The sequence below is a fragment of the Stigmatopora nigra genome, unplaced genomic scaffold (assembly GCF_051989575.1).
Source record: "Stigmatopora nigra isolate UIUO_SnigA unplaced genomic scaffold, RoL_Snig_1.1 HiC_scaffold_24, whole genome shotgun sequence".
Taxonomy (NCBI): Eukaryota; Metazoa; Chordata; class Actinopteri; order Syngnathiformes; family Syngnathidae; genus Stigmatopora; species Stigmatopora nigra.
Genome location: NW_027551603.1, coordinates 2,997,731 through 3,023,447, shown reverse-complemented (window position 1 = coordinate 3,023,447; position 25,717 = coordinate 2,997,731). Strand labels below are relative to the sequence as shown.

Here is a 25,717-nt window from a genome sequence, read left to right as displayed (position 1 = left end):
ATTTCATGGGTGTCCATCTGCTAGTGCAGTACCGCTCACGGCCATACCACCCTGAAAAGGCCCGATCTCGTCCTGTCTCGGCAGCCAAGCATGGTTCGGCCTGTTTAGTACCTGATTGGGAGACCGCTTGGGAATACCAGGTGCTGTGAGCATCATACCCCGCATCTTTTTCGACATTTCATGGGTGTCCATCTGCAAGAGCGGGACCGCTAATGGCCATACCACCCTGAAAAGGCCCGATCTCGTCCGATCTTGGAAGCCAAGCATGGATCGGCCTGTTTAGTACCTGATTGGGAGACCGTTTGGGAATACCAGGTGCTGTGAGCATCATACCCCGCATCTTTTTCGACATTTCATGGGTGTCCATCTGCAGGAGCAGTATCGCTCACGGCCATACCACCCTGAAAAGGCCCGATCTCGCCCGATCTCGGAAGCCAAGCATGGTTCGGCCTGGTTAGTACCTGATTGGGAGACTGCTTGGGAATACCAGGTGCTGTGAGCATCATACCCCGCATCTTTTTCGACATTTCATGGGTGTCCATCTGCAAGAGCAGTACCGCTCACGGCCGTACCACCCTGAAAAGGCCCGATCTCGTCCGATCTCGGAAGTCAAGCATGGTTCGGCCTGGTTAGTACCTGGTTGGGAGACCGCTTGGGAATACCAGGTGCTGTGTGCATCATACCCCGCATCTTTTTCGACATTTCATGGGTGTCCATCTGCTAGTGCAGTACCGCTCACGGCCATACCACCCTGAAAAGGCCCGATCTCGTCCGATCTCGGCAGCCAAGCATGGTTCGGCCTGTTTAGTACCTGATTGGGAGACCGCTTGGGAATACCAGGTGCTGTGAGCATCATACCCCGCATCTTTTTCGACATTTCATGGGTGTCCATCTGCAAAAGCGGTACCGCTTACGGCCATACCACCCTGAAAAGGCCCGATCTCGTCCGATCTTGGAAGCCAAGCATGGTTCGGCCTGTTTAGTACCTGATTGGGAGACCGCTTGGGAATACCAGGTGCTGTGAGCATCATACCCCGCATCTTTTTCGACATTTCATGGGTGTCCATCTGCAGGTGCAGTACCGCTCACGGCCATACCACCCTGAAAAGGCCCGATCTCCCCCGATCTCGGAAGCCAAGCATGGATCGGCCTGGTTAGTACCTGATTGGGAGACCGCTTGGGAATACCAGGTGCTGTGAGCATCATACCCCGCATCTTTTTCGACATTTCATGGGTGTCCATCTGCAAAAGCTGTACCGCTCACGGCTATACCACCCTGAAAAGGCCCGATCTCGTCCGATCTCGGAAGCCAAGCATTGTTCGGCCTGGTTAGTACCTGATTGGGAGACCGCTTGGGAATACCAGGTTCTGTGAGCATCATACCCTGCATCTTTTTCGACATTTCATGGGTGTCCATCTGCAAGAGCAGTACTGCTCACGGCCATACCACCCTGAAAAGGCCTGATCTCGTTCGATCTGGGACGCCAAGCATGGTTCGGCCTGGTTAGTACCTGGTTGGGAGACCGCTTGGGAATACCAGGTGCTGTGAGCATCATACCCCGCATCTTTTTCGACATTTCATGGGTGTCCATCTGCTAGTGCAGTACCGCTCACGGCCATACCACCCTGAAAAGGCCCGATCTCGTCCTGTCTCGGCAGCCAAGCATGGTTCGGCCTGTTTAGTACCTGATTGGGAGACCGCTTGGGAATACCAGGTGCTGTGAGCATCATACCCCGCATCTTTTTCGACATTTCATGGGTGTCCATCTGCAAGAGCGGTACCGCTCACGGCCATACCACCCTGAAAAGGCCCGATCTCGTCCGATCTTGGAAGCCAAGCATCGTTCGGCCTGTTTAGTACCTGATTGGGAGACCGCTTGGGAATACCAGGTGCTGTGAGCATCATACCCCGCATCTTTTTCGACATTTCATGGGTGTCCATCTGCAAGAGCAGTATTGCTCACGGCCATACCACCCTGAAAAGGCCCGATCTCGCCCGATCTCGGAAGCCAAGCATGGTTCGGCCTGTTTAGTACCTGATTGGGAGACCGCTTGGGAATACCAGGTGCTGTGAGCATCATACCCCGCATCTTTTTCGACATTTCATGGGTGTCCATCTGCAAAGCAGTACCGCTCACGGCCATACCACCCTGATAAGGCCCGATCTCGCCCGATCTCGTCCGATCTCGGCAGCCAAGCATGGTTTGGCCTGGTTAGTACCTGATTGGGAGACCGCTTGGGAATACCAGGTGCTGTGAACATCATACCCCGCATCTTTTTCGACATTTCATGGGTGTCCATCTGCTAGTGCAGTACCGCTCACGGCCATACCACCCTGAAAAGGCCCGATCTCGTCCAATCTCGGAAGCCAAGCAGGGTTCCGCCTGTTTAGTACCTGATTGGGAGACCGCTTGGGAATACCAGGTGCTGTGAGCATCTTGCCCCGCATCTTTTTCGACATTTCATGGGTGTCCATCTGCAAGAGTAGTACCGCTCACGGCCATACCACCCTGAAAAGGCCCAATCTCCTCCGATTTCGGAAGGCAAGCATGGTTCGGCCTGGTAAGTACCTGATTGGGAGACCACTTGGGAATACCAGGTGCTGTGAGCATCATTCCCCGCATCTTTTTCGACATTTCATGGGTGTCCATCTGCAAAAGCAGTACTGCTCATGGCCATACCACCCTGAAAAGGCCCGATCTCGCCCGATCTAGGAAGCCAAGCATGGTTCGGCCTGGTTAGTACCTGATTGGGAGACCGCTTGGGAATACCAGGTGCTGTGAGCATCATACCCCGCATCTTTTTCGACATTTCATGGGTGTCCATCTGCTAGTGCAGTACCGCTCACGGCCATACCACCCTGAAAAGGCCCGATCTCGTCCGATCTCGTCCGATCTCGGAAGCCAAACATGGATCGGCCTGGTTAGTACCTAATTGGGAGACCGCTTGGGAATACCAGGTGCTGTGAGCATCATACCCCGCATCTTTTTCGACATTTCATGGGTGTCCATCTGCTAGTGCAGTACCGCTCACGGCCATACCACCCTGAAAAGGCCTGATCTCGTCCGATCTCGTCCGATCTAGGAAGCCAAGCATTGTTCGACCTGGTTAGTACCTGATTGGGAGACCGCTTGGGAATACCAGGTGCTGTGAGCATCATACCCCGCATCTTTTTCGACATTTCATGGGTGTCCATCTGCTAGTGCAGTACCGCTCACAGCCATACCACCCTGAAAAGGCCCGATCTCGTCCGATCTCGTCCGATCTCGGCAGCCAAGCATTGTTCGGCCTGGTTAGTACCTGATTGGGAGACCGCTTGGGAATACCACGTGCTGTGAGCATCATACCCCGCATCTTTTTCGACATTTCATGGGTGTCCATCTGCAAAAGCAGTACCGCTCACGGCCATACCACCCTGAAAAGGCCCGATCTCGCCCGATCTCGGAAGCCAAGCATGTTTCGGCCTGGTTAGTACCTGATTGGGGGACCGCTTGGGAATACCAGGTGCTGTGAGCATCATACCCCGCATCTTTTTCGACATTTCATGGGTGTCCATCTGCAAAGACAATACCGCTCACGGCCATACCACCCTGAAAAGGCCCGATCTCGTCCGAACTCGGAAGCCAAGCATGGTTCGGCCTGGTTAGTACCTGATTGGGAGACCGCTTGGGAATACCAGGTACTGTGAGCATCATACCCTGCATCTTTTTCGACATCTCATGGGTGTCCATCTGCAAAAGCAGTAACGCTCACGGCCATACCACCCTGAAAAGGCCCGATCTCGTTCGATCTCGGAAGTCAAGCATGGTTCAGCCTGGTTAGTACCTGGTTGGGAGACCGCTTGGGAATACCAGGTGCTGTGAGCATCATACCCCGCATCTTTTTCGACATTTCACGGGTGTCCATCTGCTAGTGCAGTACCGCTCACGGCCATACCACCCTGAAAAGGCCCGATCTCGTCCGATCTCGGCAGCCAAGCATGGTTCGGCCTGTTTAGTACCTGATTGGGAGACCGCTTGGGAATACCAGGTGCTGTGAGCATCATACCCCGCATCTTTTTCGACATTTCATGGGTGTCCATCTGCAAGAGCAGTACCGCTCACGGCCATACCACCCTGAAAAAGCCCGATCTCGTCCGATCTCGGAAGCCAAGCATGGTTCAGCCTGGTTAGTACCTGATTGGGAGACCGCTTGGGAATACCAGGTGCTGTGAGCATCATACCCCTCATCTTTTTCGGCATTTCATTGGTGTCCATCTGCTAGTGCAGCACCGCTCACGGCCATACCACCCTGAAAAGGCCCGATCTCGTCCGATTTCGGAAGCCAAGCATGGTTCGGCCTGGTTAGTAGCTGATTGGGAAACCGCTTGGGAATACCAGGTGCTGTGAGCATCATACCCCGCATCTTTTTCGACATTTCATGGGTGTCCATCTGGTGGTGCAGTACCGCTCACGGCCATACCACCCTGAAAAGGCCCGATTGTCCGATCTCGGAAGCCAAGCATGGTTCGGCCTGGTTAGTACCTGATTGGGAGACCGCTTGGAAATACCAGGTGCTGTGAGCATCATACCCCGCATCTTTTTCGACATTTAATGGGTGTCCATCTGCATGAGCAGTACCGCTCACGGCCATACCACCCTGAAAAGGCCCGATCTCGCCCGATCTTGGCAGCCAAGCATGGTTCGGCCTGGTTAGTACCTGATTGGGAGACCGCTTGGGAATACCAGGTGCTGTGAGCATCATACCCCGCATCTTTTTCGACATTTCATGGGTGTCCATCTGCTAGTGCAGTACCGCTCACGGCCATACCACCCTGAAAAGGCCCGATCTCGTCCTATCTCGGAAGCCAGGCATGGTTCGGACTGGTTAGTACCTGATTGGGAGACCGCTTGGAAATACCAGGTGCTGTGAGCATCATACCCTGCATCTTTTTCGACATTTCATGGGTGTCCATCTGCTAGTGCAGTACCGCTCACGGCCATACCACCCTGAAAAGGCCCGATCTCGTCCGATCTCGGCAGCCAAGCATGGTTCGGCCTGTTTAGTACCTGATTGGGAGACCGCTTCGGAATACCAGGTGCTGTGAGCATCATACCCCGCATCTTTTTCGACATTTCATGGGTGTCCATCTGCAAGAGCAGTACCGCTCACGGCCATACCACCCTGAAAAGGCCCGATCTCGTCCGATCTCAGAAGCCAAGCAAGGTTCGGCCTGGTTCGTACCTGATTGGGAGACCGCTTGGGAATACCAGGTGCTGTGAGCATCATGCCCCGCATCTTTTTCGACATTTCATGGGTGATCTATCTGAAATCCAGATCAAATTCTGGATTTCAGATAGATCAGTTGTCATCATGCACCTTTTACCAAGACTGGACCTATAGTAGGACTTAGATGGAGAGCTATCTTAAAAAGAACATGTCCTCATTACTTGGGGGAGAAACAAAGGATCCAAAATCACTCAGAGCTGTCAGGAGTGGTTGGATTGCCTTTCCTGGCATGACGTCACGATAACTATCAGCTGTCACTAATTACGTGATTAGATTATTTTTGGTATTTAAGCATTATGATTTTCTGTGGACGCGGTTGGATCGACTGGTTAAGTTCTGGTTTCGTTTCCTGTTAATCCTCGTAGTAATTGCTGTTTCCATTGACGCCACGCCGCATGTTCAGTTCGTTTGTAATGAGTGGTCAAGCCAAGTTGTTTAAGTTATGTTACCCCGTTTATTAAATCAACCAACAAGAGCTACAGATCTGCCTCACCTTTCCAATTACTTCGGCGACTCTGCATCTGGGTTCAACTTACCCTACGATCGCGTCGCACTACGCGGCGAAATCGTAACAGCACGATCCAACCATTATGGACCCAGCGGAGCGCCACCCACGCTCGCGCCGACGCACTCGGCGACGCAAACCATCCACCTCGAAGACACCGGACTGCTTGGAATGTATAAGAAACCCCTCAGAATCGTTTAGGAATTTTGTAATGGACACACCGTGGTGCGGGGCTCTCAGGCACATCATTTCTAGAGATGAGCCACAGCTGGTAGAAGAGTTAGAGCCGCAGCGTACTCATACGCCCCACCACTGCTATGCACGTCGCCCTGGGAAGCCTTTACCGTTTCATCATGATGCCCAGGTGCGTACAACCACCAGAGAGCGCCCAAGTTATCTTATGCCTATGCCCAGAGGAATTGATTCACCATGGAGGGAGCCTGAAGATTCTGGTGAGGAGGACACCCGTTGAGGAAGTTCCCCACGGCCAGCAGCGTGGCCAGGATCTTCTTGAAGGTCCGGTTGCCGGCCAGCTGCTCCATGCCCAACTTCAGGTCAAACAGGGGCTCGGCGATCTCCTGCTCGAGTGCCTCATAGTTGAGTTTGAAAGACCACAGCTGCAGGCGGGGGGTCAAGGCGCTGACGGAAGCCAGGCCCGAGAGGAATTCCTCGGCCGTCCCCAGGGGAACGTCGGGATTGGCCGAGCGAGCCTCGCGGATCTTCTGCTTCTCCTCCTCTGTGGGCGTCATGCTCAGGATCTTCTCCACACCCTCCTTGTTGATGGCAAAGTCGTCAAAGTTGAGGATGGCGCTCTTGATGACGTGAACGGCGGGCAGGACCGTCATCCCGATGTTGATGGCGGTGCTCCGCTTGGAGTCCAGAACCAGGATCTCGGACTTTTTGCTCTCTGGCGCTTTCTTGGCCCATGGCGTCTCTTTGGCCCTGGACTCAAAGAGGTGCTCCAGCTTCCCCATGTCCACTTGGACCTTGTCCAGTGACGCCAAAAATAATCTAATCACGTAATTAGTGACAGCTGATAGTTATCGTGACGTCATGCCAGGAAAGGCAATCCAACCACTCCTGACAAGAGCATCAAATAAAGACAATTTGTCGGTCTTTCGGGAACAGATTTTCTTGAAAAATAACCCTTTCGCTATGATTTCTAGAATTTTACTGACATAATGCAAGTGCATTCGCAGCTAGCCCTCAGAGATAAAATGAGTTGGATTTCCATCTCCAACAATACCAGCCGATATGTTATTTGAGGTTCTTGATCTGAATGAATTAAATGACCTCCGGTATGCAGTACAACTGTAGAGCAATTACTTTAAATTATGTTCATTCTTTTGTCCCCCGCCTGGTGCCCGTAGATAGCTGGGATAGGCCTTAGCACCCCCCGTGACCCTTGTGAGGATAAGCGGTTGAGAGAATGAATGAATGAAAGAATACTAAACAATGTCTTTCACATGACGATCATTTATACTAAACAATTACTATTAGTTTAAGCATGTGAAACTATGATAAAATATGATTTGGATTTTACAGCATGTTTTCGTAACCTGTTTTATGTTTATTTATATAAACAATAGACACCTTGTAAAGCATTGCTGTTGCTTCACATGTATTTCTTAGGGGCCTAACATTCAACCACATCTAAGCAGCAGTACTTGTAGACTTGCATTCTGTGAAGCGCAAAGTGTCCTTCTGTTCTAAAGAGACAGAACAGCAAGAAAAGGACTCTGTGCAACCTTCTTTACTCTGTAACAGCGGGATGATGCTTTTTGTGTAGAAAGGATGGAGTACAAAGTGTAAGCGAATGAGTGGAAAGTACTGCAGACAATGTATGACTGTTTTTTTCTATTTTTTTTCCGTGCAGTTGAGGAGTGTAGTTTGCAAGATCCAGCATGCCAGTACTATTGAATGCTGGGTATTTTGCTGAGCCTTCTTTAAAAATTACTTCTCTTATCATGTAAAAGTAGTGATATCTGAACAGACAGAAGAATAGTCAGTCATTTTCTTCTTAAAAAAATAAAAATAAAATACTTGTGGTTGCTAGAGTTATACAGTAAAAAAGGGGTGTGTGCATGTGGTGGTGGAGCAATATAATTTTAGTTTCAGTGAAATGAAAAATCTACAATAGTGTTCCAATAAATTGGTGGTTATTGAAGTGCTATACCAATTGAATGTAATTTCTGGTCAAATTCTGTAGCTCCAGTGTTTAACCATAAATCCTATGTGATTTTTTGTTTTACAGTATAAAATGTGAAAACACTTATAAATCCCATTTAAATTCAGTGAATTCATTTAGTTGTGCTGCCACTACAACATTGCACCCAATCGGTTAGTCTTTAATTGAATCTGATTACCAGTCGATTTGAATTGAATGACTTGACCCCGCTGAGATATTTTCTCTAAAAGAATAATGGAGTTGCTTATTTGACTATTTAGTATTGTTATTTTGTTATCTTTTTGCATTTGGTGCTTTTTTTAAACATCTACTACTTAACATTATAATTGCTTGATCTGAGGCAGTTGGGTTGTAAAGGTTTAAATCAAAATTCAAAGTACGGTAATACACATATATACACACGATGCAACAGATGTGCAGTCCATTTGCAGCGTCCAGAAGTAAAACAACATGTGAAAATTGAGTGTATAGAGTGCAAAAAGTCTTACTGCAATCAAGCTGACTTTACTCCTTTGTTATTATTGCTGACTCAAAGACAAATACCAATTTGGCCTGAAATGCACAAAAGTAAAACATAGCTGTATATATTCCTGCCTTTTCCCCCCTCTTTTATAACCTGAATATTCCAACTGACTTTGAATAATGTCAAATCCCAATTGATTTGGGTAGCAGGTGTAGAAGGTCGAATTAATACTTTAGCTCATGGGTGTCCATCTGCAAGAGCAGTACCGCTCACGGCCATACCACCCTGAAAAAGCCCGATCTCGTCCAGTCTCGGAAGCCAAGCATAGTTCGGCCTGGTTAGTACCTGATTGGGAGACCGCTTGGGAATACCAGGTGCTGTGAGCATCATACCCCGCATCTTTTTCGACATTTCATGGGTGTCCATCTGCTAGTGCAGTACCGCTCACGGCCATACCACCCTGAAAAGGCCCGATCTCGTCCGATCTCGGAAGCCAAGCATGGTTCGGCCTGTTTAGTACCTGATTGGGAGACCGCTTGGGAATACCAGGTGCTGTGAGCATCATACCCCGCATCATTTTCGACATTTCATGGGTGTCCATCTGCAAAAGCGGTACCGCTTACGGCCATACCACCCTGAAAAGGCCCGATCTCGTCTGATCTCGGAAGCCAATCATGGTTCGGCCTGGTTAGTACCTGATTGGGAGACCGCTTGGGAATACCAGTTGCTGTGAGCATCATACCCCGCATGTTTTTCGACATTTCATGGGTGTCCATCTGCAAGGGCAGTACCGCTCACGGCCATACCACCCTGAAAAGGCCCGATCTCGTCCGATCTAGGAAGCCAAGCATGGTTCGGCCTGGTTAGTACCTGATTGGGAGACCGCTTGGGAATACCAGGTGCTGTGAGCATCATACCCCGCATCTTTTTCGACATTTCATGGGTGTCCATCTGCTAGTGCAGTACCGCTCACGGCCATACCACCCTGAAAAGGCCCGATCTCGCCCGATCTCGGAAGCCAAGCATGGTTCGGCCTGGTTAGTACCTGATTGGGAGACCGCTTGGGAATACCAGGTGCTGTGAGCATCATACCCCGCATCTTTTTCGACATTTCATGGGTGTCCATCTGCAAGAGCAGTACCGCTCACGGCCATACCACCCTGATAAGGCTTGATCTCGCCCGATCTCGCCCGATCTCGTCCGATCTCGGAAGCTAAGCATGGTCCGGCCTGTTTAGTACCTGATTGGGAGACCGCTTGGGAATACCAGGTGCTGTGAGCATCATACCCCGCATCTTTTTCGACATTTCATGGGTGTCCATCTGCAAGAGCAGTACCGCTCACGGCCATATCACCCTGATAAGGCCCGATCTCGCCCGATCTCGTCCGATCTCGGAAGCCAAGCATGGTCCGGCCTGTTTAGTACCTGATTGGGAGACCGCTTGGGAATACCAGGTGCTGTGAGCATCATACCCCGCATCTTTTTCGACATTTCATGGGTGTCCATCTGCAAAAGCAGTACCGCTCACGGCCATACCACCCTGAAAAGGCCCGATCTCGTCCGATCTCGGAAGCCAAGCATTGTTCGGCCTGTTTAGTACCTGATTGGGAGACCGCTTGGGAATACCAGGTGCTGTGAGCATCAGACCCCGCATCTTTTTCGACATTTCATGGGTGTCCATCTGCAAGAGCAGTACCGCTCACGGCCATACCACCCTGATAAGGCCCGATCTCACCCGATCTCGTCCGATCTCGGCAGCCAAGCATGGTTTGGCCTGGTTAGTACCTGATTGAGAGACCGCTTGGGAATACCAGGTGCTGTGAGCATCATACCACGCATCTTTTTCGACATTTCATGGGTGTCCATCTGCTAGTGCAGTACCGCTCACGGCCATACCACCCTGAAAAGGCCCGATCTCGTCCGATCTCGGAAGCCAAGCATGGTTCGGCCTGGTTAGTACCTGATTGGGAGACCGCTTGGGAATACCAGGTGCTGTGAGCATCATACCCCGCATCTTTTTCGACATTTCATGGGTGTCCATCTGCAAGAGCAGTTTCGCTCACGGCCATACCACCCTGAAAAGGCCCGATCTCGCCCGATCTCGGAAGCCAAGCATGGTTCGGCCTGGTTAGTACCTGATTGGGAGACCGCTTGAGAATACCAGTTGCTGTGAGCATCATACCCCGCATGTTTTTCGACATTTCATGGGTGTCCATCTGCAAGAGCAGTACCGCCCACGGCCATACCACCCTGAAAAGGCCCGATCTCGTCCGATCTAGGAAGCCAAGCATGGTTCGGCCTGGTTAGTACCTGATTGGGAGACCGCTTGGGAATACCAGGTGCTGTGAGCATCATGCCCCGCATCTTTTTCGACATTTCATGGGTGTCCATCTGCAAGAGCAGTACCGCTCACGGCCATACCACCCTGATAAGGCCCGATCTCGCCCGATCTCGTCCGATCTCGGAAGCCAAGCATGGTCTGGCCTGTTTAGTACCTGATTGGGAGACCGCTTGGGAATACCAGGTGCTGTGAGCATCATACCCCGCATCTTTTTCGACATTTCATGGGTGTCCATCTGCTAGTGCAGTACCGCTCACGGCCATACCACCCTGATAAGGCCCGATCTCGTCCGATCTCGTCCGATCTCGGCAGCCAAGCATTGTTCGGCCTGTTTAGTACCTGATTGGGAGACCGCTTGGGAATACCAGGTGCTGTGAGCATCATACCCCGCATCTTTTTCGACATTTCATGGGTGTCCATCTGCAAGAGCAGTACCGCTCACGGCCATACCACCCTGAAAAGGCCCGATCTCGTCCGATCTCGGCAGCCAAGCATTGTTCGGCCTGGTTAGTACCTGATTGGGAGACCGCTTGGGAATACCAGGTGCTGTGAGCGTCATACCCCGCATATTTTTCGACATTTCATGGGTGTCCATCTGCAAGAGCAGTACTGTTCACGGCCATACCACCCTGAAAAGGCCCGATCTCGTCCGATCTCGGAAGTCAAGCATGGTTCGGCCTGGTTAGTACCTGATTGGGAGACCGCTTGGGAATACCAGGTGCTGTGAGCATCATACCCCGCATCTTTTTCGACATTTCATGGGTGTCCATCTGCTAGAGCAGTACCGCTCACGGCCATACCACCCTGATAAGGCCCGATCTCGCCCGATCTCGCCCGATCTCGTCCGATCTCGGCAGCCAAGCATGGTTCGGCCTGGTTAGTACCTGATTGGGAGACCACTTGGGAATACCAGGTGCTGTGAGTATCATACCCCGCATCTTTTTCGACATTTCATGGGTGTCCATCTGCTAGTGCAGTACCGCTCACGGCCATACCACCCTGAAAAGGCCCGATCTCGTCCGATCTCGGAAGCCAAGCATGGTTCGGCCTGGTTAGTACCTGATTGGGAGACCGCTTGGAAATACCAGGTGATGTGAACATCATACCCCGCATCTTTTTCGACATTTCATGGGTGTCCATCTGCTAGTGCAGTACCGCTCACGGCCATACCACCCTGAAAAGGCCCGGTCTCGTCCGATCTCGGCAGCCAAGCATGGTTCGGCCTGTTTAGTACCTGATTGGGAGACCGCTTCGGAATACCAGGTGCTGTGAGCATCATACCCCGCATCTTTTTCGACATTTCATGGGTGTCCATCTGCTAGTGCAGTACCGCTCACGGCCATACCACCCTGAAAAGGCCCGATCTCGTCCGATCTCGGAAGCCAAGCATCGTTCGGCCTGTTTAGTACCTGATTGGGAGACCGCTTGGGAATACCAGGTGCTGTGAGCATCATACCCCGCATCTTTTTCGACATTTCATGGGTGTCCATCTGCAAGTGCAGTACCGCTCACGGCCATACCACCCTGAAAAGGCCCGATCTCGCCCGGTCTCGGAAGCCAAGCATGGTTCGGCCTGGTTAGTACCTGATTGGGAGACCGCTTGGGAATACCAGGTGCTGTGAGCATCATACCCCGCATCTTTTTCGACATTTCATGGGTGTCCATCTGCTAGTGCAGTACCGCTCACGGCCATACCACCCTGAAAAGGCCCGATCTCGTCCGATCTCGGAAGCCAAGCATGGTTCGGCCTGTTTAGTACCTGATTGGGAGACCGCTTGGGAATACCAGGTGCTGTGAGCATCATACCCCGCATCTTTTTCGACATTTCATGGATGTCCATCTGCAAGAGCAGTACCGCTCACGGCCATACCACCCTGATAAGGCCCGATCTCGCCCGATCTTGTCCGATCTCGGCAGCCAAGCATGGTTCGGCCTGGTTAGTACCCGATTGGGAGACCGCTTGGGAATACCAGGTGCTGTGAGCATCATACCCCGCATCTTTTTCGACATTTCATGGGTGTCCATCTGCTAGTGCAGTACCGCTCACGGCCATACCACCCTGATAAGGCCCGATCTCGCCCGATTTCGTCCGATCTCGGCAGCCAAGCATGGTTCGGCCTGTTTAGTACCTGATTGGGAGACCGCTTGGGAATACCAGGTGCTGTGAGCATCATACCTCGCATCTTTTTCGACATTTCATGGGTGTCCATCTGCAATAGCAGTACCGCTCACGGCCATACCACCCTGAAAAGGCCCGATCTCGTCTGATCTCGGAAGCCAATCATGGTTCGGCCTGGTTAGTACCTGATTGGGAGACCGCTTGGGAATACCAGGTGCTGTGAGCATCATACCCCGCATCTTTTTCGACATTTCATGGGTGTCCATCTGCTAGTGCAGTACCGCTCACGGCCATACCACCCTGATAAGGCCCGATCTCGTCCGATCTCGTCCGATCTCGGCAGCCAAGCATGGTTCGGCCTGTTTAGTACCTGATTGGGAGACCGCTTGGGAATACCAGGTGCTGTGAGCATCATACCCCGCATCTTTTTCGACATTTCATGGGTGTCCATCTGCAAGAGCAGTACCGCTCACGGCCATACCACCCTGAAAAGGCCCGATCTCGCCCGATCTCGCCCGATCTCGGCAGCCAAGCATGGTTCGGCCTGGTTAGTACCTGATTGGGAGACCGCTTGGGAATACCAGGTGCTGTGAGCATCATACCCCGCATCTTTTTCGACATTTCATGGGTGTCCATCTGCAAGAGCAGTACCGCTCACGGCCATACCACCCTGAAAAGGTCCGGTCTCGCCCGATCTCGTCCGATCTCGGCAGCCAAGCATGGTTCGGCCTGGTTAGTACCTGATTGGGAGACAGCTTGGGAATACCAGGTGCTGTGAGCATCATACCCCGCATATTTTTCGATATTTCATGGGTGTCCATCTGCAAGAGAAGTACCGCTCACGGCCATACCACCCTGTAAAGGCCCGATCTCGTCCGATCTTGGAAGCCAAGCATGGTTCGGCCTGGTTAGTACCTGATTGGGAGACCTCTTGGGAATACCAGGTGCTGTGAGCATCATACCCCGCATTTTTTTCGACATTTCATGGGTGTCCATCTGCATGAGCAGTACTACTCACGGCCATACCACCCTGAAAAGGCCTGATCTCGTCCGATATCGGAAGCCAAGCATGGTTCAGCCTGTTTAGTACCTGATTGGGAGACCGCTTGGGAATACCAGGTGCTGTGAGCATCATACCCCGCATCTTTTTCGACATTTCATGGGTGTCCATCTGCAAGAGCGGTACCGCTCACGGCCATACCACCCTGAAAAGGCCCGATCTCGTCCAATCTTGGAAGCCAAGCATGGTTCGGCCTGGTTAGTACCTGGTTGGGAGACCGCTTGGGAATACCAGGTGCTGTGAGCATCATACCCCGCATCTTTTTCGACATTTCATGGGTGTCCATCTGCAATAGCAGTACCGCTCACGGCCATAACACCCTGAAAAGGCCCGATCTCGTCCGATCTCGGAAGCCAAGCATGGTTCGGCCTGGTTAGTACCTGATTGGGAGACCGCTTGGGAATACCAGGTGCTGTGAGCATCATACCCCGCATCTTTTTCGACATTTCATGGGTGTCCATCTGCAAGAGCAGTATCGCTCACGGCCATACCACCCTGAAAAGGCCCGATCTCATCCGATCTCGGAAGCCAAGCATGGTTCGGCCTGGTTAGTACCTAATTGGGAGACCGCTTGGGAATACCAGTTGCTGTGAGCATCATACCCCGCATGTTTTTCGACATTTCATGGGTGTCCATCTGCAAGAGCAGTACCGCTCACGGCCATACCACCCTGAAAAGGCCCGATCTCGTCCGATCTAGGAAGCCAAGCATGGTTCGGCCTGGTTAGTACCTGATTGGGAGACCGCTTGGGAATACCAGGTGCTGTGAGCATCATACCCCGCATCTTTTTCGACATTTCATGGGTGTCCATCTGCTAGTGCAGTACCGCTCACGGCCATTCCACCCTGAAAAGGCCCGATCTCGCCCGATCTCGGAAGCCAAGCATGGTTCGGCCTGGTTAGTACCTGATTGGGAGACTGCTTGGGAATACCAGGTGCTGTGAGCATCATACCCCGCATCTTTTTCGACATTTCATGGGTGTCCATCTGCAAGAGCAGTACCGCTCACGGCCATACCACCCTGATAAGGCTTGATCTCGCCCGATCTCGCCCGATCTCGTCCGATCTCGGAAGCCAAGCATGGTCCGGCCTGTTTAGTACCTGATTGGGAGACCGCTTGGGAATACCAGGTGCTGTGAGCATCATACCCCGCATCTTTTTCGACATTTCATGGGTGTCCATCTGCAAGAGCAGTACCGCTCACGGCCATATCACCCTGATAAGGCCCGATCTCGCCCGATCTCGTCCGATCTCGGAAGCCAAGCACGGTCCGGCCTGTTTAGTACCTGATTGGGAGACCGCTTGGGAATACCAGGTGCTGTGAGCATCATACCCCGCATCTTTTTCGACATTTCATGGGTGTCCATCTGCAAAAGCAGTACCGCTCACGGCCATACCACCCTGAAAAGGCCCGATCTCGTCCGATCTCGGAAGCCAAGCATTGTTCGGCCTGTTTAGTACCTGATTGGGAGACCGCTTGGGAATACCAGGTGCTGTGAGCATCAGACCCCGCATCTTTTTCGACATTTCATGGGTGTCCATCTGAAAGAGCAGTACCGCTCACGGCCATACCACCCTGATAAGGCCCGATCTCGCCCGATCTCGTCCGATCTCGGCAGCCAAGCATGGTTTGGCCTGGTTAGTACCTGATTGGGAGACCGCTTGGGAATACCAGGTGCTGTGAGCATCATACCCCGCATCTTTTTCGACATTTCATGGGTGTCCATCTGCTAGTGCAGTACCGCTCACGGCCATACCACCCTGAAAAGGCCCGTTTTCGTCCGATCTCGGAAGCCAAGCATGGTTCGGCCTGGTTAGTACCTGATTGGGAGACCGCTTGGGAATACCAGGTGCTGTGAGCATCATACCCCGCATCTTTTTCGACATTTCATGGGTGTCCATCTGCAAGAGCAGTTTCGCTCACGGCCATACCACCCTGAAAAGGCCCGATCTCGCCCGATCTCGGAAGCCAAGCATGGTTCGGCCTGGTTAGTACCTGATTGGGAGACCGCTTGAGAATACCAGTTGCTGTGAGCATCATACCCCGCATGTTTTTCGACATTTCATGGGTGTCCATCTGCAAGAGCAGTACCGCTCACGGCCATACCACCCTGAAAAGGCCCGATCTCGTCCGATCTAGGAAGCCAAGCATGGTTCGGCCTGGTTAGTACCTGATTGGGAGACCGCTTGGGAATACCAGGTGCTGTGAGCATCATGCCCCGCATCTTTTTCGACATTTCATGGGTGTCCATCTGCAAGAGCAGTACCGCTCACGGCCATACCACCCTGATAAGGCCTGATCTCGCCCGATCTCGCCCGATCTCGTCCGATCTCGGAAGCCAAGCATGGTCCGGCCTGTTTAGTACCTGATTGGGAGACCGCTTGGGAATACCAGGTGCTGTGAGCATCATGCCCCGCATCTTTTTCGACATTTCATGGGTGTCCATCTGCAAGAGCAGTACCGCTCACGGCCATACCACCCTGAAAAGGCCCGATCTCGTCCGATCTCGGAAGCCAAGCATGGTTCGGCCTGGTTAGTACCTGATTGGGAGACCCCTTGGGAATACCAGGTGCTGTGAGCATCATACCCCGCATCTTTTTCGACATTTCATGGGTGTCCATCTGCAAGAGCAGTATCGCTCACGGCCATACCACCCTGAAAAGGCCCGATCTCATCCGATCTCGGAAGCCAAGCATGGTTCGGCCTGGTTAGTACCTGATTGGGAGACCGCTTGGGAATACCAGTTGCTGTGAGCATCATACCCCGCATGTTTTTCGACATTTCATGGGTGTCCATCTGCAAGAGCAGTACCGCTCACGGCCATACCACCCTGAAAAGGCCCGATCTCGTCCGATCTAGGAAGCCAAGCATGGTTCGGCCTGGTTAGTACCTGATTGGGAGACCGCTTGGGAATACCAGGTGCTGTGAGCATCATACCCCGCATCTTTTTCGACATTTCATGGGTGTCCATCTGCTAGTGCAGTACCGCTCACGGCCATACCACCCTGAAAAGGCCCGATCTCGCCCGATCTCGGAAGCCAAGCATGGTTCGGCCTGGTTAGTACCTGATTGGGAGACCGCTTGGGAATACCAGGTGCTGTGAGCATCATACCCCGCATCTTTTTCGACATTTCATGGGTGTCCATCTGCAAGAGCAGTACCGCTCACGGCCATACCACCCTGATAAGGCTTGATCTCGCCCGATCTCGCCCGATCTCGTCCGATCTCGGAAGCCAAGCATGGTCCGGCCTGTTTAGTACCTGATTGGGAGACCGCTTGGGAATACCAGGTGCTGTGAGCATCATACCCCGCATCTTTTTCGACATTTCATGGATGTCCATCTGCAAGAGCAGTACCGCTCACGGCCATATCACCCTGATAAGGCCCGATCTCGCCCGATCTCGTCCGATCTCGGAAGCCAAGCATGGTCCGGCCTGTTTAGTACCTGATTGGGAGACCGCTTGGGAATACCAGGTGCTGTGAGCATCATACCCCGCATCTTTTTCGACATTTCATGGGTGTCCATCTGCAAGAGCGGTACCGCTCACGGCCATACCACCCTGAAAAGGCCCGATCTCGTCCAATTTTGGAAGCCAAGCATGGTTCGGCCTGGTTAGTACCTGGTTGGGAGACCGCTTGGGAATACCAGGTGCTGTGAGCATCATACCCCGCATCTTTTTCGACATTTCATGGGTGTCCATCTGCAAAAGCAGTACCGCTCACGGCCATAACACCCTGAAAAGGCCCGATCTCGTCCGATCTCGGAAGCCAAGCATGGTTCGGCCTGGTTAGTACCTGATTGGGAGACCGCTTGGGAATACCAGGTGCTGTGAGCATCATACCCCGCATCTTTTTCGACATTTCATGGGTGTCCATCTGCAAGAGCAGTATCGCTCACGGCCATACCACCCTGAAAAGGCCCGATCTCATCCGATCTCGGAAGCCAAGCATGGTTGGGCCTGGTTAGTACCTAATTGGGAGACCGCTTGGGAATACCAGTTGCTGTGAGCATCATACCCCGCATGTTTTTCGACATTTCATGGGTGTCCATCTGCAAGAGCAGTACCGCTCACGGCCATACCACCCTGAAAAGGCCCGATCTCGTCCGATCTAGGAAGCCAAGCATGGTTCGGCCTGGTTAGTACCTGATTGGGAGACCGCTTGGGAATACCAGGTGCTGTGAGCATCATACCCCGCATCTTTTTCGACATTTCATGGGTGTCCATCTGCTAGTGCAGTACCGCTCACGGCCATTCCACCCTGAAAAGGCCCGATCTCGCCCGATCTCGGAAGCCAAGCATGGTTCGGCCTGGTTAGTACCTGATTGGGAGACTGCTTGGGAATACCAGGTGCTGTGAGCATCATACCCCGCATCTTTTTCGACATTTCATGGGTGTCCATCTGCAAGAGCAGTACCGCTCACGGCCATACCACCCTGATAAGGCTTGATCTCGCCCGATCTCGCCCGATCTCGTCCGATCTCGGAAGCCAAGCATGGTCCGGCCTGTTTAGTACCTGATTGGGAGACCGCTTGGGAATACCAGGTGCTGTGAGCATCATACCCCGCATCTTTTTCGACATTTCATGGGTGTCCATCTGCAAGAGCAGTACCGCTCACGGCCATATCACCCTGATAAGGCCCGATCTCGCCCGATCTCGTCCGATCTCGGAAGCCAAGCACGGTCCGGCCTGTTTAGTACCTGATTGGGAGACCGCTTGGGAATACCAGGTGCTGTGAGCATCATACCCCGCATCTTTTTCGACATTTCATGGGTGTCCATCTGCAAAAGCAGTACCGCTCACGGCCATACCACCCTGAAAAGGCCCGATCTCGTCCGATCTCGGAAGCCAAGCATTGTTCGGCCTGTTTAGTACCTGATTGGGAGACCGCTTGGGAATACCAGGTGCTGTGAGCATCAGACCCCGCATCTTTTTCGACATTTCATGGGTGTCCATCTGCAAGAGCAGTACCGCTCACGGCCATACCACCCTGATAAGGCCCGATCTCGCCCGATCTCGTCCGATCTCGGCAGCCAAGCATGGTTTGGCCTGGTTAGTACCTGATTGGGAGACCGCTTGGGAATACCAGGTGCTGTGAGCATCATACCCCGCATCTTTTTCGACATTTCATGGGTGTCCATCTGCTAGTGCAGTACCGCTCACGGCCATACCACCCTGAAAAGGCCCGTTTTCGTCCGATCTCGGAAGCCAAGCATGGTTCGGCCTGGTTAGTACCTGATTGGGAGACCGCTTGGGAATACCAGGTGCTGTGAGCATCATACCCCGCATCTTTTTCGACATTTCATGGGTGTCCATCTGCAAGAGCAGTTTCGCTCACGGCCATACCACCCTGAAAAGGCCCGATCTCGCCCGATCTCGGAAGCCAAGCATGGTTCGGCCTGGTTAGTACCTGATTGGGAGACCGCTTGAGAATACCAGTTGCTGTGAGCATCATACCCCGCATGTTTTTCGACATTTCATGGGTGTCCATCTGCAAGAGCAGTACCGCTCACGGCCATACCACCCTGAAAAGGCCCGATCTCGTCCGATCTAGGAAGCCAAGCATGGTTCGGCCTGGTTAGTACCTGATTGGGAGACCGCTTGGGAATACCAGGTGCTGTGAGCATCATGCCCCGCATCTTTTTCGACATTTCATGGGTGTCCATCTGCAAGAGCAGTACCGCTCACGGCCATACCACCCTGATAAGGCCTGATCTCGCCCGATCTCGCCCGATCTCGTCCGATCTCGGAAGCCAAGCATGGTCCGGCCTGTTTAGTACCTGATTGGGAGACCGCTTGGGAATACCAGGTGCTGTGAGCATCATGCCCCGCATCTTTTTCGACATTTCATGGGTGTCCATCTGCAAGAGCAGTACCGCTCACGGCCATACCACCCTGAAAAGGCCCGATCTCGTCCGATCTCGGAAGCCAAGCATGGTTCGGCCTGGTTAGTACCTGATTGGGAGACCCCTTGGGAATACCAGGTGCTGTGAGCATCATACCCCGCATCTTTTTCGACATTTCATGGGTGTCCATCTGCAAGAGCAGTATCGCTCACGGCCATACCAGCCTGAAAAGGCCCGATCTCATCCGATCTCGGAAGCCAAGCATGGTTCGGCCTGGTTAGTACCTGATTGGGAGACCGCTTGGGAATACCAGTTGCTGTGAGCATCATACCCCGCATGTTTTTCGACATTTCATGGGTGTCCATCTGCAAGAGCAGTACCGCTCACGGCCATACCACCCTGAAAAGGCCCGATCTCGTCCGATCTAGGAAGCCAAGCATGGTTCGGCCTGGTTAGTACCTGATTGGGAGACCGCTTGGGAATACCAGGTGCTGTGAGCATCATACCCCGCATCTTTTTCGACATTTCATGGGTGTCCATCTGCTAGTGCAGTACCGCTCACGGCCATACCACCCTGAAAAGGCCCGATCTCGCCCGATCTCGGAAGCCAAGCATGGTTCGGCCTGGTTAGTACCTGATTGGGAGACCGCTTGGGAATACCAGGTGCTGTGAGCATCATACCCCGCATCTTTTTCGACATTTCATGGGTGTCCATCTGCAAGAGCAGTACCGCTCACGGCCATACCACCCTGATAAGGCTTGATCTCGCCCGATCTCGCCCGATCTCGTCCGATCTCGGAAGCCAAGCATGGTCCGGCCTGTTTAGTACCTGATTGGGAGACCGCTTGGGAATACCAGGTGCTGTGAGCATCATACCCCGCATCTTTTTCGACATTTCATGGATGTCCATCTGCAAGAGCAGTACCGCTCACGGCCATATCACCCTGATAAGGCCCGATCTCGCCCGATCTCGTCCGATCTCGGAAGCCAAGCATGGTCCGGCCTGTTTAGTACCTGATTGGGAGACCGCTTGGGAATACCAGGTGCTGTGAGCATCATACCCCGCATCTTTTTCGACATTTCATGGGTGTCCATCTGCAAAAGCAGTACCGCTCACGGCCATACCACCCTGAAAAGGCCCGATCTCGTCCGATCTCGGAAGCCAAGCATTGTTCGGCCTGTTTAGTACCTGATTGGGAGACCGCTTGGGAATACCAGGTGCTGTGAGCATCAGACCCCGCATCTTTTTCGACATTTCATGGGTGTCCATCTGCAAGAGCAGTACCGCTCACGGCCATACCACCCTGATAAGGCCCGATCTCGCCCGATCTCGTCCGATCTCGGCAGCCAAGCATGGTTTGGCCTGGTTAGTACCTGATTGGGAGACCGCTTGGGAATACCAGGTGCTGTGAGCATCATACCCCGCATCTTTTTCGACATTTCATGGGTGTCCATCTGCTAGTGCAGTACCGCTCACGGCCATACCACCCTGAAAAGGCCCGATCTCGTCCGATCTCGGAAGCCAAGCATGGTTCGGCCTGGTTAGTGCCTGATTGGGAGACCGCTTGGGAATACCAGGTGCTGTGAGCATCATACCCCGCATCTTTTTCGACATTTCATGGGTGTCCATCTGCAAGAGCAGTTTCGCTCACGGCCATACCACCCTGAAAAGGCCCGATCTCGCCCGATCTCGGAAGCCAAGCATGGTTCGGCCTGGTTAGTACCTGATTGGGAGACCGCTTGAGAATACCAGTTGCTGTGAGCATCATACCCCGCATGTTTTTCGACATTTCATGGGTGTCCATCTGCAAGAACAGTACCGCTCACGGCCATACCACCCTGAAAAGGCCCGATCTCGTCCGATCTAGGAAGCCAAGCATGGTTCGGCCTGGTTAGTACCTGATTGGGAGACCGCTTGGGAATACCAGGTGCTGTGAGCATCATGCCCCGCATCTTTTTCGACATTTCATGGGTGTCCATCTGCAAGAGCAGTACCGCTCACGGCCATACCACCCTGATAAGGCCTGATCTCGCCCGATCTCGCCCGATCTCGTCCGATCTCGGAAGCCAATCATGGTCCGGCCTGTTTAGTACCTGATTGGGAGACCGCTTGGGAATACCAGGTGCTGTGAGCATCATACCCCGCATCTTTTTCGACATTTCATGGGTGTCCATCTGCAAGAGCAGTACCGCTCACGGCCATATTACCCTGATAAGGCCCGATCTCGCCCGATCTCGTCCGATCTCGGAAGCCAAGCATTGTTCGGCCTGTTTAGTACCTGATTGGGAGACCGCTTGGGAATACCAGGTGCTGTGAGCATCATACCCCGCATCTTTTTCGACATTTCATGGGTGTCCATCTGCAAAAGCAGTACTGCTCACGGCCATACCACCCTGAAAGACCCGATCTCGTCCGATCTCGGAAGCCAAGCATGGTTCGGCCTGTTTAGTACCTGATTGGGAGACCGCTTGGGAATACCAGGTGCTGTGAGCATCATACCCCGCATCATTTTCGACATTTCATGGGTGTCCATCTGCAAGAGCAGTACCGCTCACGGCCATACCACCCTGAAAAGGCCCGATCTCGTCCGATCTCGGCAGCCCAGCATGTGTCGGCCTGGTTAGCACCTGATTGGGAGACCGCTTGGGAATACCAGGTGCTGTGAGCATCATGCCATGCATCTTTTTCGACATTTCATGGGTGTCCATCTGCAAGAGCAGTACCGCTCACGGCCATACCACCCTGAAAAGGCCTGATCTCGTCCGATCTCGTCCGATCCCGGAAGCCAAGCATGGGCGGCCTGTTTAGTACCTGATTGGGAGACCGCTTGGGAATACCAGGTGCTGTGATTATCATACCCCGCATCTTTTTCGAAATTTCATGGGTGTCCATCTGCAAGAGCAGTACCGCTCACGGCCATACCACCCTGAAAAGGCCCGATCTTGTATGGTGTTTGTGTGGTTTCTGCAGTAAAATTAGGAAAGGCCTAGGAGATACAGTCGATACAGTCGAATAGATAATAAAAATATTAATAATAATAATAAATAATAGAGTTAACTGTGTGAGGCACACGAACTCACTACAAAAAATAAAAGTAAAATATGGGAAACACGTGTTGTAAGGCGGGTTTGGATGACGATCCAAAAAATACGTCTAACTTGTAAGGATTGGAAAAAATTGGAAAGACAAAGCGCTTTAAAAATATTACACAGCTATATTTATGGATAAATAAATATGGGTTTGCTGGCCAGCTTAAAATGCATAGAATGCAGGATAATATATGCACTAATGCATAGAGGTAATATACATATATAAATAATATGTGAGTGGATAAAAGTGTAACAGCTTGTTCCACAGACACTAATGGCAAAATAAGGCCGGGGAGAAGTTAAAAATACTATTTTGGGAAAATAGTGGGGGCTCCCTCGGATAACGGGGATATATTTAAGACCGTGACTGCGGGAAAGTACTGTTTGCTAAGGAAAAAATAGCGGGGCCTCCTCGGCTGACGGGGAAAATATTTACCGAGATAGGTGACGGGCGCGGAGGAAGTTTAACAAAAATAAAGGGAGCTAGAAAATTAATGGGGACACTGGTATTTGATTTGGTTAATCCGGGTATGACGTTTTGTGATTACAATAAATTGGGTTTTTTTTGTGATGCTTGGGCTTGTATAACAACAATTAGAATGGTTATTTCCAAGTGCGGGTGGTGCTTTGTTAATATAACCTATATGTACTGTCAATTTACAGCAATGTGATGGCTTATTGCAGCTTGGTTTTTGATCCCGTCCGCTAACGGGAAGATGGTGTTTAAAAAGACAAAAGAATATATACAAAATGATCATTTAAATTTTAGCAGGGAATGTCACCTGTGTTTTTATTATGCTCTAGACTTGCCAAAAAATGTGTCAACTGCGGGGGAAGCGTTTCTGGTGCAGCGGCTGCTGATTAGATGGGAGTGAAACATGTGGGCCGCGGGGCAGACGATTTAACTGTGTTGGGCTTTCGGGAGCGTTCGGACCGTGTAAACAACTAAAATTTTGTGATCCCTTCCGTGAAGACATTATAATAATAATAATTGGCCTTGGGGGTGCTGAAGCAAACTTGAGGGCAGAAAATGGGTTTTTGCCATATTGTTGTGCTTGCAGCATACATATTCTGGATATATGGGGTCTTGGAAAAATATTGTGATGTAGTTGAATATCGGAAGAGGGGTTAATTTGACGTTTTAATGGTTGTCTTCTCTAAAAAGCGTTGTATTTGGGCACAGGGAAAAAGCTGGTTTGTAAACATAAGATAACAATGCTGTTTTCGCAGCAAGAGTGGAGGTCATAGTTAACGGCTAATTGCGTTTTCTGTTTGGACTTTTCAGAATAAGAACAATACATGGTCTGCAAGAAATGCAAGGTTATGCGGATGCTTTCGCATTGATATTTTGGGTTTTAAAATGAAACGTATTAAGAGGATAGAAAATCTGTTTAGTAAAAGGTTGATTTGGTAAAAAGCTTTGGATTTGGGAAATAGACCAAAATAGTCATTTTTGAGCAATTGTGGATTTCAAAGGGCTCTTAGTTAAAGGAAACTAGCTTTTGGAGGATAAAATAATATTAATACTATTTCAGAATTTTTTGATTATTCAAAATACTTTAATCCAGGAGGTTGGCTGTTTAAAAGAAAAAAAGGCCAGGATGACAAAATTTACAAAATTATGGTATATTGGTGACGATAAGGTTTTTAAAACATTAAAGTTTGTAATTAGGAATTGTCTAACAAAAGGTTAATTTCTCTAATTTAATTGTTGTAGATTTTTGTTTTGGTAACAGGCTATGGGAAATGACTCTTGTCTTAAGTAAACATCATATGAGGTGATTTACAAAGTATAGTAGGTATTGAATTATTTGGCTGTTAACGACATCAGATGGGAAATTTACAATGCAATAGTGGCATGATAAAATTCATGGCATTCATCCAAATAATTAGGTGAATTGTAAATAAAATAATTGGTTTAGGATGAGCATATTTTCCCTAAGAATGGAGTAACATGGAATGTTTTTCAAAGTGCACTTGAAAGAACATTGTCTGTTGTCCTGGCGGGAGGAAATATGCTTTGTCACAGGTCATATTGGTGACTTTAAGGATATTACGGATTGGATAAGCATTGGTCAATTGATACAACCAAATAACGTTGCTTTTTACTGCTTTAAGGGCATGCAAATTGGTGAGAACTTTAGCAACGATGGGGTTAATACGCCTGAATGTTACAGTGATAACGAGTGGCAATAACAAGCTTAGATAAGGGAGGGAAAGGAGAAATTCTCCAAATTCCAGAATCTGGCTTAGAAACAGGTTATGTTAGTCGTTTTGGGTTTTTGACAGGATGTGGTAGTACATTAATTCTGGGAAATTTTGGGAAATTGGGGACCCCATATCTAAAACAAGTAGGCGTCATGTTGTATAAATTAGGCGTGGATGAATTTGTTTTACAAATGGGGGAGATTATCTTATCACCTGAAACAAGTAGAAACAAAATTGGATGGCCGCATTAAAAGGTGATTGGCATGCTATTAGAGGAAATTGGGATTTTCCAAAAACCTGATAGGGGGCCATTAGGTCATGGCGGCTGTGAAAATAAAAACCTTAGATGTGAAACTATTGCCACCTCAATTCGGGGAACAAACAGCTAAACTGATAGCATTAAAGAGGATATAACTTTGTGTGAAACTTGAAGGAATTTTTTTACAAACGGTTAAAATGCTAGAGTGGGGGTGTGTATATTAAAGGATCTACTAATGAATGCGGGGTGGATCCAGACTTTCCGGAATGTGGGGTATTCATGGCGTCCTCGAGAATTTGTGGATTTTCTCCGGGTACTCCAGTTTACTCCCACAAAATGAAATTATGGATGCTAGACTGGTTGAACACAC

At 50.9% G+C, this 25,717-nt stretch overlaps 105 pseudogenes; all 105 read left to right on the top strand.

The window, feature by feature from the left end:
- The first annotated feature begins 33 nt into the window (after positions 1–33).
- Positions 34–152, top strand: LOC144184690 (5S ribosomal RNA; annotated as a pseudogene).
- Positions 153–208: 56 nt separating this feature from the next.
- On the top strand, positions 209–327 carry LOC144184479 (5S ribosomal RNA; annotated as a pseudogene).
- Positions 328–383: 56 nt separating this feature from the next.
- LOC144190616 (5S ribosomal RNA) lies at positions 384–502 on the top strand (annotated as a pseudogene).
- Positions 503–558: 56 nt separating this feature from the next.
- LOC144187887 (5S ribosomal RNA) lies at positions 559–677 on the top strand (annotated as a pseudogene).
- Positions 678–733: 56 nt separating this feature from the next.
- On the top strand, positions 734–852 carry LOC144188938 (5S ribosomal RNA; annotated as a pseudogene).
- A 56-nt stretch (positions 853–908) lies between these two features.
- On the top strand, positions 909–1,027 carry LOC144190756 (5S ribosomal RNA; annotated as a pseudogene).
- Positions 1,028–1,083: 56 nt separating this feature from the next.
- LOC144191189 (5S ribosomal RNA) lies at positions 1,084–1,202 on the top strand (annotated as a pseudogene).
- A 56-nt stretch (positions 1,203–1,258) lies between these two features.
- On the top strand, positions 1,259–1,377 carry LOC144182725 (5S ribosomal RNA; annotated as a pseudogene).
- A 56-nt stretch (positions 1,378–1,433) lies between these two features.
- Positions 1,434–1,552, top strand: LOC144183691 (5S ribosomal RNA; annotated as a pseudogene).
- A 56-nt stretch (positions 1,553–1,608) lies between these two features.
- LOC144184689 (5S ribosomal RNA) lies at positions 1,609–1,727 on the top strand (annotated as a pseudogene).
- Positions 1,728–1,783: 56 nt separating this feature from the next.
- Positions 1,784–1,902, top strand: LOC144182492 (5S ribosomal RNA; annotated as a pseudogene).
- A 56-nt stretch (positions 1,903–1,958) lies between these two features.
- Positions 1,959–2,077, top strand: LOC144190170 (5S ribosomal RNA; annotated as a pseudogene).
- A 55-nt stretch (positions 2,078–2,132) lies between these two features.
- LOC144184298 (5S ribosomal RNA) lies at positions 2,133–2,261 on the top strand (annotated as a pseudogene).
- Positions 2,262–2,317: 56 nt separating this feature from the next.
- On the top strand, positions 2,318–2,436 carry LOC144182231 (5S ribosomal RNA; annotated as a pseudogene).
- Positions 2,437–2,492: 56 nt separating this feature from the next.
- LOC144184863 (5S ribosomal RNA) lies at positions 2,493–2,611 on the top strand (annotated as a pseudogene).
- Positions 2,612–2,667: 56 nt separating this feature from the next.
- On the top strand, positions 2,668–2,786 carry LOC144183375 (5S ribosomal RNA; annotated as a pseudogene).
- A 56-nt stretch (positions 2,787–2,842) lies between these two features.
- Positions 2,843–2,971, top strand: LOC144184678 (5S ribosomal RNA; annotated as a pseudogene).
- A 241-nt stretch (positions 2,972–3,212) lies between these two features.
- On the top strand, positions 3,213–3,341 carry LOC144187183 (5S ribosomal RNA; annotated as a pseudogene).
- A 56-nt stretch (positions 3,342–3,397) lies between these two features.
- LOC144191871 (5S ribosomal RNA) lies at positions 3,398–3,516 on the top strand (annotated as a pseudogene).
- A 56-nt stretch (positions 3,517–3,572) lies between these two features.
- On the top strand, positions 3,573–3,691 carry LOC144184588 (5S ribosomal RNA; annotated as a pseudogene).
- A 56-nt stretch (positions 3,692–3,747) lies between these two features.
- LOC144187907 (5S ribosomal RNA) lies at positions 3,748–3,866 on the top strand (annotated as a pseudogene).
- Positions 3,867–3,922: 56 nt separating this feature from the next.
- LOC144188936 (5S ribosomal RNA) lies at positions 3,923–4,041 on the top strand (annotated as a pseudogene).
- Positions 4,042–4,097: 56 nt separating this feature from the next.
- LOC144188352 (5S ribosomal RNA) lies at positions 4,098–4,216 on the top strand (annotated as a pseudogene).
- Positions 4,217–4,272: 56 nt separating this feature from the next.
- Positions 4,273–4,391, top strand: LOC144191731 (5S ribosomal RNA; annotated as a pseudogene).
- Positions 4,392–4,447: 56 nt separating this feature from the next.
- LOC144185765 (5S ribosomal RNA) lies at positions 4,448–4,564 on the top strand (annotated as a pseudogene).
- Positions 4,565–4,620: 56 nt separating this feature from the next.
- Positions 4,621–4,739, top strand: LOC144191852 (5S ribosomal RNA; annotated as a pseudogene).
- A 231-nt stretch (positions 4,740–4,970) lies between these two features.
- LOC144190908 (5S ribosomal RNA) lies at positions 4,971–5,089 on the top strand (annotated as a pseudogene).
- A 56-nt stretch (positions 5,090–5,145) lies between these two features.
- On the top strand, positions 5,146–5,264 carry LOC144190933 (5S ribosomal RNA; annotated as a pseudogene).
- A 3,427-nt stretch (positions 5,265–8,691) lies between these two features.
- On the top strand, positions 8,692–8,810 carry LOC144182497 (5S ribosomal RNA; annotated as a pseudogene).
- A 56-nt stretch (positions 8,811–8,866) lies between these two features.
- LOC144187749 (5S ribosomal RNA) lies at positions 8,867–8,985 on the top strand (annotated as a pseudogene).
- Positions 8,986–9,041: 56 nt separating this feature from the next.
- On the top strand, positions 9,042–9,160 carry LOC144182871 (5S ribosomal RNA; annotated as a pseudogene).
- Positions 9,161–9,216: 56 nt separating this feature from the next.
- Positions 9,217–9,335, top strand: LOC144190216 (5S ribosomal RNA; annotated as a pseudogene).
- Positions 9,336–9,391: 56 nt separating this feature from the next.
- On the top strand, positions 9,392–9,510 carry LOC144188528 (5S ribosomal RNA; annotated as a pseudogene).
- A 56-nt stretch (positions 9,511–9,566) lies between these two features.
- Positions 9,567–9,705, top strand: LOC144185450 (5S ribosomal RNA; annotated as a pseudogene).
- A 56-nt stretch (positions 9,706–9,761) lies between these two features.
- Positions 9,762–9,890, top strand: LOC144185533 (5S ribosomal RNA; annotated as a pseudogene).
- Positions 9,891–9,946: 56 nt separating this feature from the next.
- Positions 9,947–10,065, top strand: LOC144190489 (5S ribosomal RNA; annotated as a pseudogene).
- A 56-nt stretch (positions 10,066–10,121) lies between these two features.
- Positions 10,122–10,250, top strand: LOC144184560 (5S ribosomal RNA; annotated as a pseudogene).
- A 56-nt stretch (positions 10,251–10,306) lies between these two features.
- On the top strand, positions 10,307–10,425 carry LOC144191948 (5S ribosomal RNA; annotated as a pseudogene).
- Positions 10,426–10,481: 56 nt separating this feature from the next.
- On the top strand, positions 10,482–10,600 carry LOC144184193 (5S ribosomal RNA; annotated as a pseudogene).
- Positions 10,601–10,656: 56 nt separating this feature from the next.
- On the top strand, positions 10,657–10,775 carry LOC144182177 (5S ribosomal RNA; annotated as a pseudogene).
- Positions 10,776–10,831: 56 nt separating this feature from the next.
- Positions 10,832–10,960, top strand: LOC144183343 (5S ribosomal RNA; annotated as a pseudogene).
- Positions 10,961–11,016: 56 nt separating this feature from the next.
- On the top strand, positions 11,017–11,145 carry LOC144186836 (5S ribosomal RNA; annotated as a pseudogene).
- Positions 11,146–11,201: 56 nt separating this feature from the next.
- LOC144190433 (5S ribosomal RNA) lies at positions 11,202–11,320 on the top strand (annotated as a pseudogene).
- A 56-nt stretch (positions 11,321–11,376) lies between these two features.
- Positions 11,377–11,495, top strand: LOC144181841 (5S ribosomal RNA; annotated as a pseudogene).
- Positions 11,496–11,551: 56 nt separating this feature from the next.
- LOC144186097 (5S ribosomal RNA) lies at positions 11,552–11,690 on the top strand (annotated as a pseudogene).
- A 56-nt stretch (positions 11,691–11,746) lies between these two features.
- LOC144183276 (5S ribosomal RNA) lies at positions 11,747–11,865 on the top strand (annotated as a pseudogene).
- Positions 11,866–11,921: 56 nt separating this feature from the next.
- Positions 11,922–12,040, top strand: LOC144182334 (5S ribosomal RNA; annotated as a pseudogene).
- A 56-nt stretch (positions 12,041–12,096) lies between these two features.
- Positions 12,097–12,215, top strand: LOC144190721 (5S ribosomal RNA; annotated as a pseudogene).
- A 56-nt stretch (positions 12,216–12,271) lies between these two features.
- On the top strand, positions 12,272–12,390 carry LOC144190393 (5S ribosomal RNA; annotated as a pseudogene).
- Positions 12,391–12,446: 56 nt separating this feature from the next.
- LOC144187748 (5S ribosomal RNA) lies at positions 12,447–12,565 on the top strand (annotated as a pseudogene).
- A 56-nt stretch (positions 12,566–12,621) lies between these two features.
- LOC144185378 (5S ribosomal RNA) lies at positions 12,622–12,750 on the top strand (annotated as a pseudogene).
- Positions 12,751–12,806: 56 nt separating this feature from the next.
- Positions 12,807–12,935, top strand: LOC144185583 (5S ribosomal RNA; annotated as a pseudogene).
- A 56-nt stretch (positions 12,936–12,991) lies between these two features.
- LOC144188545 (5S ribosomal RNA) lies at positions 12,992–13,110 on the top strand (annotated as a pseudogene).
- A 56-nt stretch (positions 13,111–13,166) lies between these two features.
- Positions 13,167–13,295, top strand: LOC144185252 (5S ribosomal RNA; annotated as a pseudogene).
- Positions 13,296–13,351: 56 nt separating this feature from the next.
- LOC144184062 (5S ribosomal RNA) lies at positions 13,352–13,480 on the top strand (annotated as a pseudogene).
- A 56-nt stretch (positions 13,481–13,536) lies between these two features.
- Positions 13,537–13,665, top strand: LOC144185874 (5S ribosomal RNA; annotated as a pseudogene).
- Positions 13,666–13,721: 56 nt separating this feature from the next.
- LOC144188405 (5S ribosomal RNA) lies at positions 13,722–13,840 on the top strand (annotated as a pseudogene).
- Positions 13,841–13,896: 56 nt separating this feature from the next.
- LOC144186229 (5S ribosomal RNA) lies at positions 13,897–14,015 on the top strand (annotated as a pseudogene).
- Positions 14,016–14,071: 56 nt separating this feature from the next.
- Positions 14,072–14,190, top strand: LOC144190543 (5S ribosomal RNA; annotated as a pseudogene).
- A 56-nt stretch (positions 14,191–14,246) lies between these two features.
- On the top strand, positions 14,247–14,365 carry LOC144189690 (5S ribosomal RNA; annotated as a pseudogene).
- A 56-nt stretch (positions 14,366–14,421) lies between these two features.
- On the top strand, positions 14,422–14,540 carry LOC144189796 (5S ribosomal RNA; annotated as a pseudogene).
- A 56-nt stretch (positions 14,541–14,596) lies between these two features.
- LOC144190215 (5S ribosomal RNA) lies at positions 14,597–14,715 on the top strand (annotated as a pseudogene).
- Positions 14,716–14,771: 56 nt separating this feature from the next.
- On the top strand, positions 14,772–14,890 carry LOC144181974 (5S ribosomal RNA; annotated as a pseudogene).
- Positions 14,891–14,946: 56 nt separating this feature from the next.
- LOC144186458 (5S ribosomal RNA) lies at positions 14,947–15,085 on the top strand (annotated as a pseudogene).
- A 56-nt stretch (positions 15,086–15,141) lies between these two features.
- LOC144185488 (5S ribosomal RNA) lies at positions 15,142–15,270 on the top strand (annotated as a pseudogene).
- A 56-nt stretch (positions 15,271–15,326) lies between these two features.
- LOC144190488 (5S ribosomal RNA) lies at positions 15,327–15,445 on the top strand (annotated as a pseudogene).
- Positions 15,446–15,501: 56 nt separating this feature from the next.
- On the top strand, positions 15,502–15,630 carry LOC144182217 (5S ribosomal RNA; annotated as a pseudogene).
- A 56-nt stretch (positions 15,631–15,686) lies between these two features.
- On the top strand, positions 15,687–15,805 carry LOC144191139 (5S ribosomal RNA; annotated as a pseudogene).
- Positions 15,806–15,861: 56 nt separating this feature from the next.
- LOC144184192 (5S ribosomal RNA) lies at positions 15,862–15,980 on the top strand (annotated as a pseudogene).
- A 56-nt stretch (positions 15,981–16,036) lies between these two features.
- On the top strand, positions 16,037–16,155 carry LOC144190213 (5S ribosomal RNA; annotated as a pseudogene).
- Positions 16,156–16,211: 56 nt separating this feature from the next.
- LOC144186426 (5S ribosomal RNA) lies at positions 16,212–16,350 on the top strand (annotated as a pseudogene).
- Positions 16,351–16,406: 56 nt separating this feature from the next.
- On the top strand, positions 16,407–16,525 carry LOC144181748 (5S ribosomal RNA; annotated as a pseudogene).
- Positions 16,526–16,581: 56 nt separating this feature from the next.
- LOC144189187 (5S ribosomal RNA) lies at positions 16,582–16,700 on the top strand (annotated as a pseudogene).
- Positions 16,701–16,756: 56 nt separating this feature from the next.
- LOC144190212 (5S ribosomal RNA) lies at positions 16,757–16,875 on the top strand (annotated as a pseudogene).
- A 56-nt stretch (positions 16,876–16,931) lies between these two features.
- On the top strand, positions 16,932–17,050 carry LOC144188527 (5S ribosomal RNA; annotated as a pseudogene).
- A 56-nt stretch (positions 17,051–17,106) lies between these two features.
- On the top strand, positions 17,107–17,245 carry LOC144186456 (5S ribosomal RNA; annotated as a pseudogene).
- A 56-nt stretch (positions 17,246–17,301) lies between these two features.
- On the top strand, positions 17,302–17,430 carry LOC144185532 (5S ribosomal RNA; annotated as a pseudogene).
- A 56-nt stretch (positions 17,431–17,486) lies between these two features.
- LOC144182418 (5S ribosomal RNA) lies at positions 17,487–17,605 on the top strand (annotated as a pseudogene).
- A 56-nt stretch (positions 17,606–17,661) lies between these two features.
- On the top strand, positions 17,662–17,780 carry LOC144189688 (5S ribosomal RNA; annotated as a pseudogene).
- Positions 17,781–17,836: 56 nt separating this feature from the next.
- Positions 17,837–17,955, top strand: LOC144188720 (5S ribosomal RNA; annotated as a pseudogene).
- Positions 17,956–18,011: 56 nt separating this feature from the next.
- On the top strand, positions 18,012–18,130 carry LOC144190211 (5S ribosomal RNA; annotated as a pseudogene).
- A 56-nt stretch (positions 18,131–18,186) lies between these two features.
- LOC144181973 (5S ribosomal RNA) lies at positions 18,187–18,305 on the top strand (annotated as a pseudogene).
- Positions 18,306–18,361: 56 nt separating this feature from the next.
- LOC144186455 (5S ribosomal RNA) lies at positions 18,362–18,500 on the top strand (annotated as a pseudogene).
- Positions 18,501–18,556: 56 nt separating this feature from the next.
- On the top strand, positions 18,557–18,685 carry LOC144185487 (5S ribosomal RNA; annotated as a pseudogene).
- Positions 18,686–18,741: 56 nt separating this feature from the next.
- Positions 18,742–18,860, top strand: LOC144190487 (5S ribosomal RNA; annotated as a pseudogene).
- Positions 18,861–18,916: 56 nt separating this feature from the next.
- LOC144182215 (5S ribosomal RNA) lies at positions 18,917–19,045 on the top strand (annotated as a pseudogene).
- A 56-nt stretch (positions 19,046–19,101) lies between these two features.
- Positions 19,102–19,220, top strand: LOC144191137 (5S ribosomal RNA; annotated as a pseudogene).
- A 56-nt stretch (positions 19,221–19,276) lies between these two features.
- LOC144184189 (5S ribosomal RNA) lies at positions 19,277–19,395 on the top strand (annotated as a pseudogene).
- Positions 19,396–19,451: 56 nt separating this feature from the next.
- LOC144190210 (5S ribosomal RNA) lies at positions 19,452–19,570 on the top strand (annotated as a pseudogene).
- Positions 19,571–19,626: 56 nt separating this feature from the next.
- Positions 19,627–19,765, top strand: LOC144186425 (5S ribosomal RNA; annotated as a pseudogene).
- A 56-nt stretch (positions 19,766–19,821) lies between these two features.
- LOC144181736 (5S ribosomal RNA) lies at positions 19,822–19,940 on the top strand (annotated as a pseudogene).
- A 56-nt stretch (positions 19,941–19,996) lies between these two features.
- Positions 19,997–20,115, top strand: LOC144181881 (5S ribosomal RNA; annotated as a pseudogene).
- A 56-nt stretch (positions 20,116–20,171) lies between these two features.
- LOC144190209 (5S ribosomal RNA) lies at positions 20,172–20,290 on the top strand (annotated as a pseudogene).
- A 56-nt stretch (positions 20,291–20,346) lies between these two features.
- Positions 20,347–20,465, top strand: LOC144188526 (5S ribosomal RNA; annotated as a pseudogene).
- A 56-nt stretch (positions 20,466–20,521) lies between these two features.
- Positions 20,522–20,660, top strand: LOC144186454 (5S ribosomal RNA; annotated as a pseudogene).
- A 56-nt stretch (positions 20,661–20,716) lies between these two features.
- Positions 20,717–20,845, top strand: LOC144185531 (5S ribosomal RNA; annotated as a pseudogene).
- Positions 20,846–20,901: 56 nt separating this feature from the next.
- LOC144190486 (5S ribosomal RNA) lies at positions 20,902–21,020 on the top strand (annotated as a pseudogene).
- A 56-nt stretch (positions 21,021–21,076) lies between these two features.
- On the top strand, positions 21,077–21,205 carry LOC144182214 (5S ribosomal RNA; annotated as a pseudogene).
- A 56-nt stretch (positions 21,206–21,261) lies between these two features.
- On the top strand, positions 21,262–21,380 carry LOC144189160 (5S ribosomal RNA; annotated as a pseudogene).
- A 56-nt stretch (positions 21,381–21,436) lies between these two features.
- On the top strand, positions 21,437–21,555 carry LOC144184188 (5S ribosomal RNA; annotated as a pseudogene).
- Positions 21,556–21,611: 56 nt separating this feature from the next.
- On the top strand, positions 21,612–21,730 carry LOC144190207 (5S ribosomal RNA; annotated as a pseudogene).
- A 56-nt stretch (positions 21,731–21,786) lies between these two features.
- Positions 21,787–21,925, top strand: LOC144187067 (5S ribosomal RNA; annotated as a pseudogene).
- Positions 21,926–21,981: 56 nt separating this feature from the next.
- Positions 21,982–22,110, top strand: LOC144186565 (5S ribosomal RNA; annotated as a pseudogene).
- A 56-nt stretch (positions 22,111–22,166) lies between these two features.
- LOC144189594 (5S ribosomal RNA) lies at positions 22,167–22,284 on the top strand (annotated as a pseudogene).
- Positions 22,285–22,340: 56 nt separating this feature from the next.
- On the top strand, positions 22,341–22,459 carry LOC144186949 (5S ribosomal RNA; annotated as a pseudogene).
- The last annotated feature ends 3,258 nt before the right edge of the window (positions 22,460–25,717 follow it).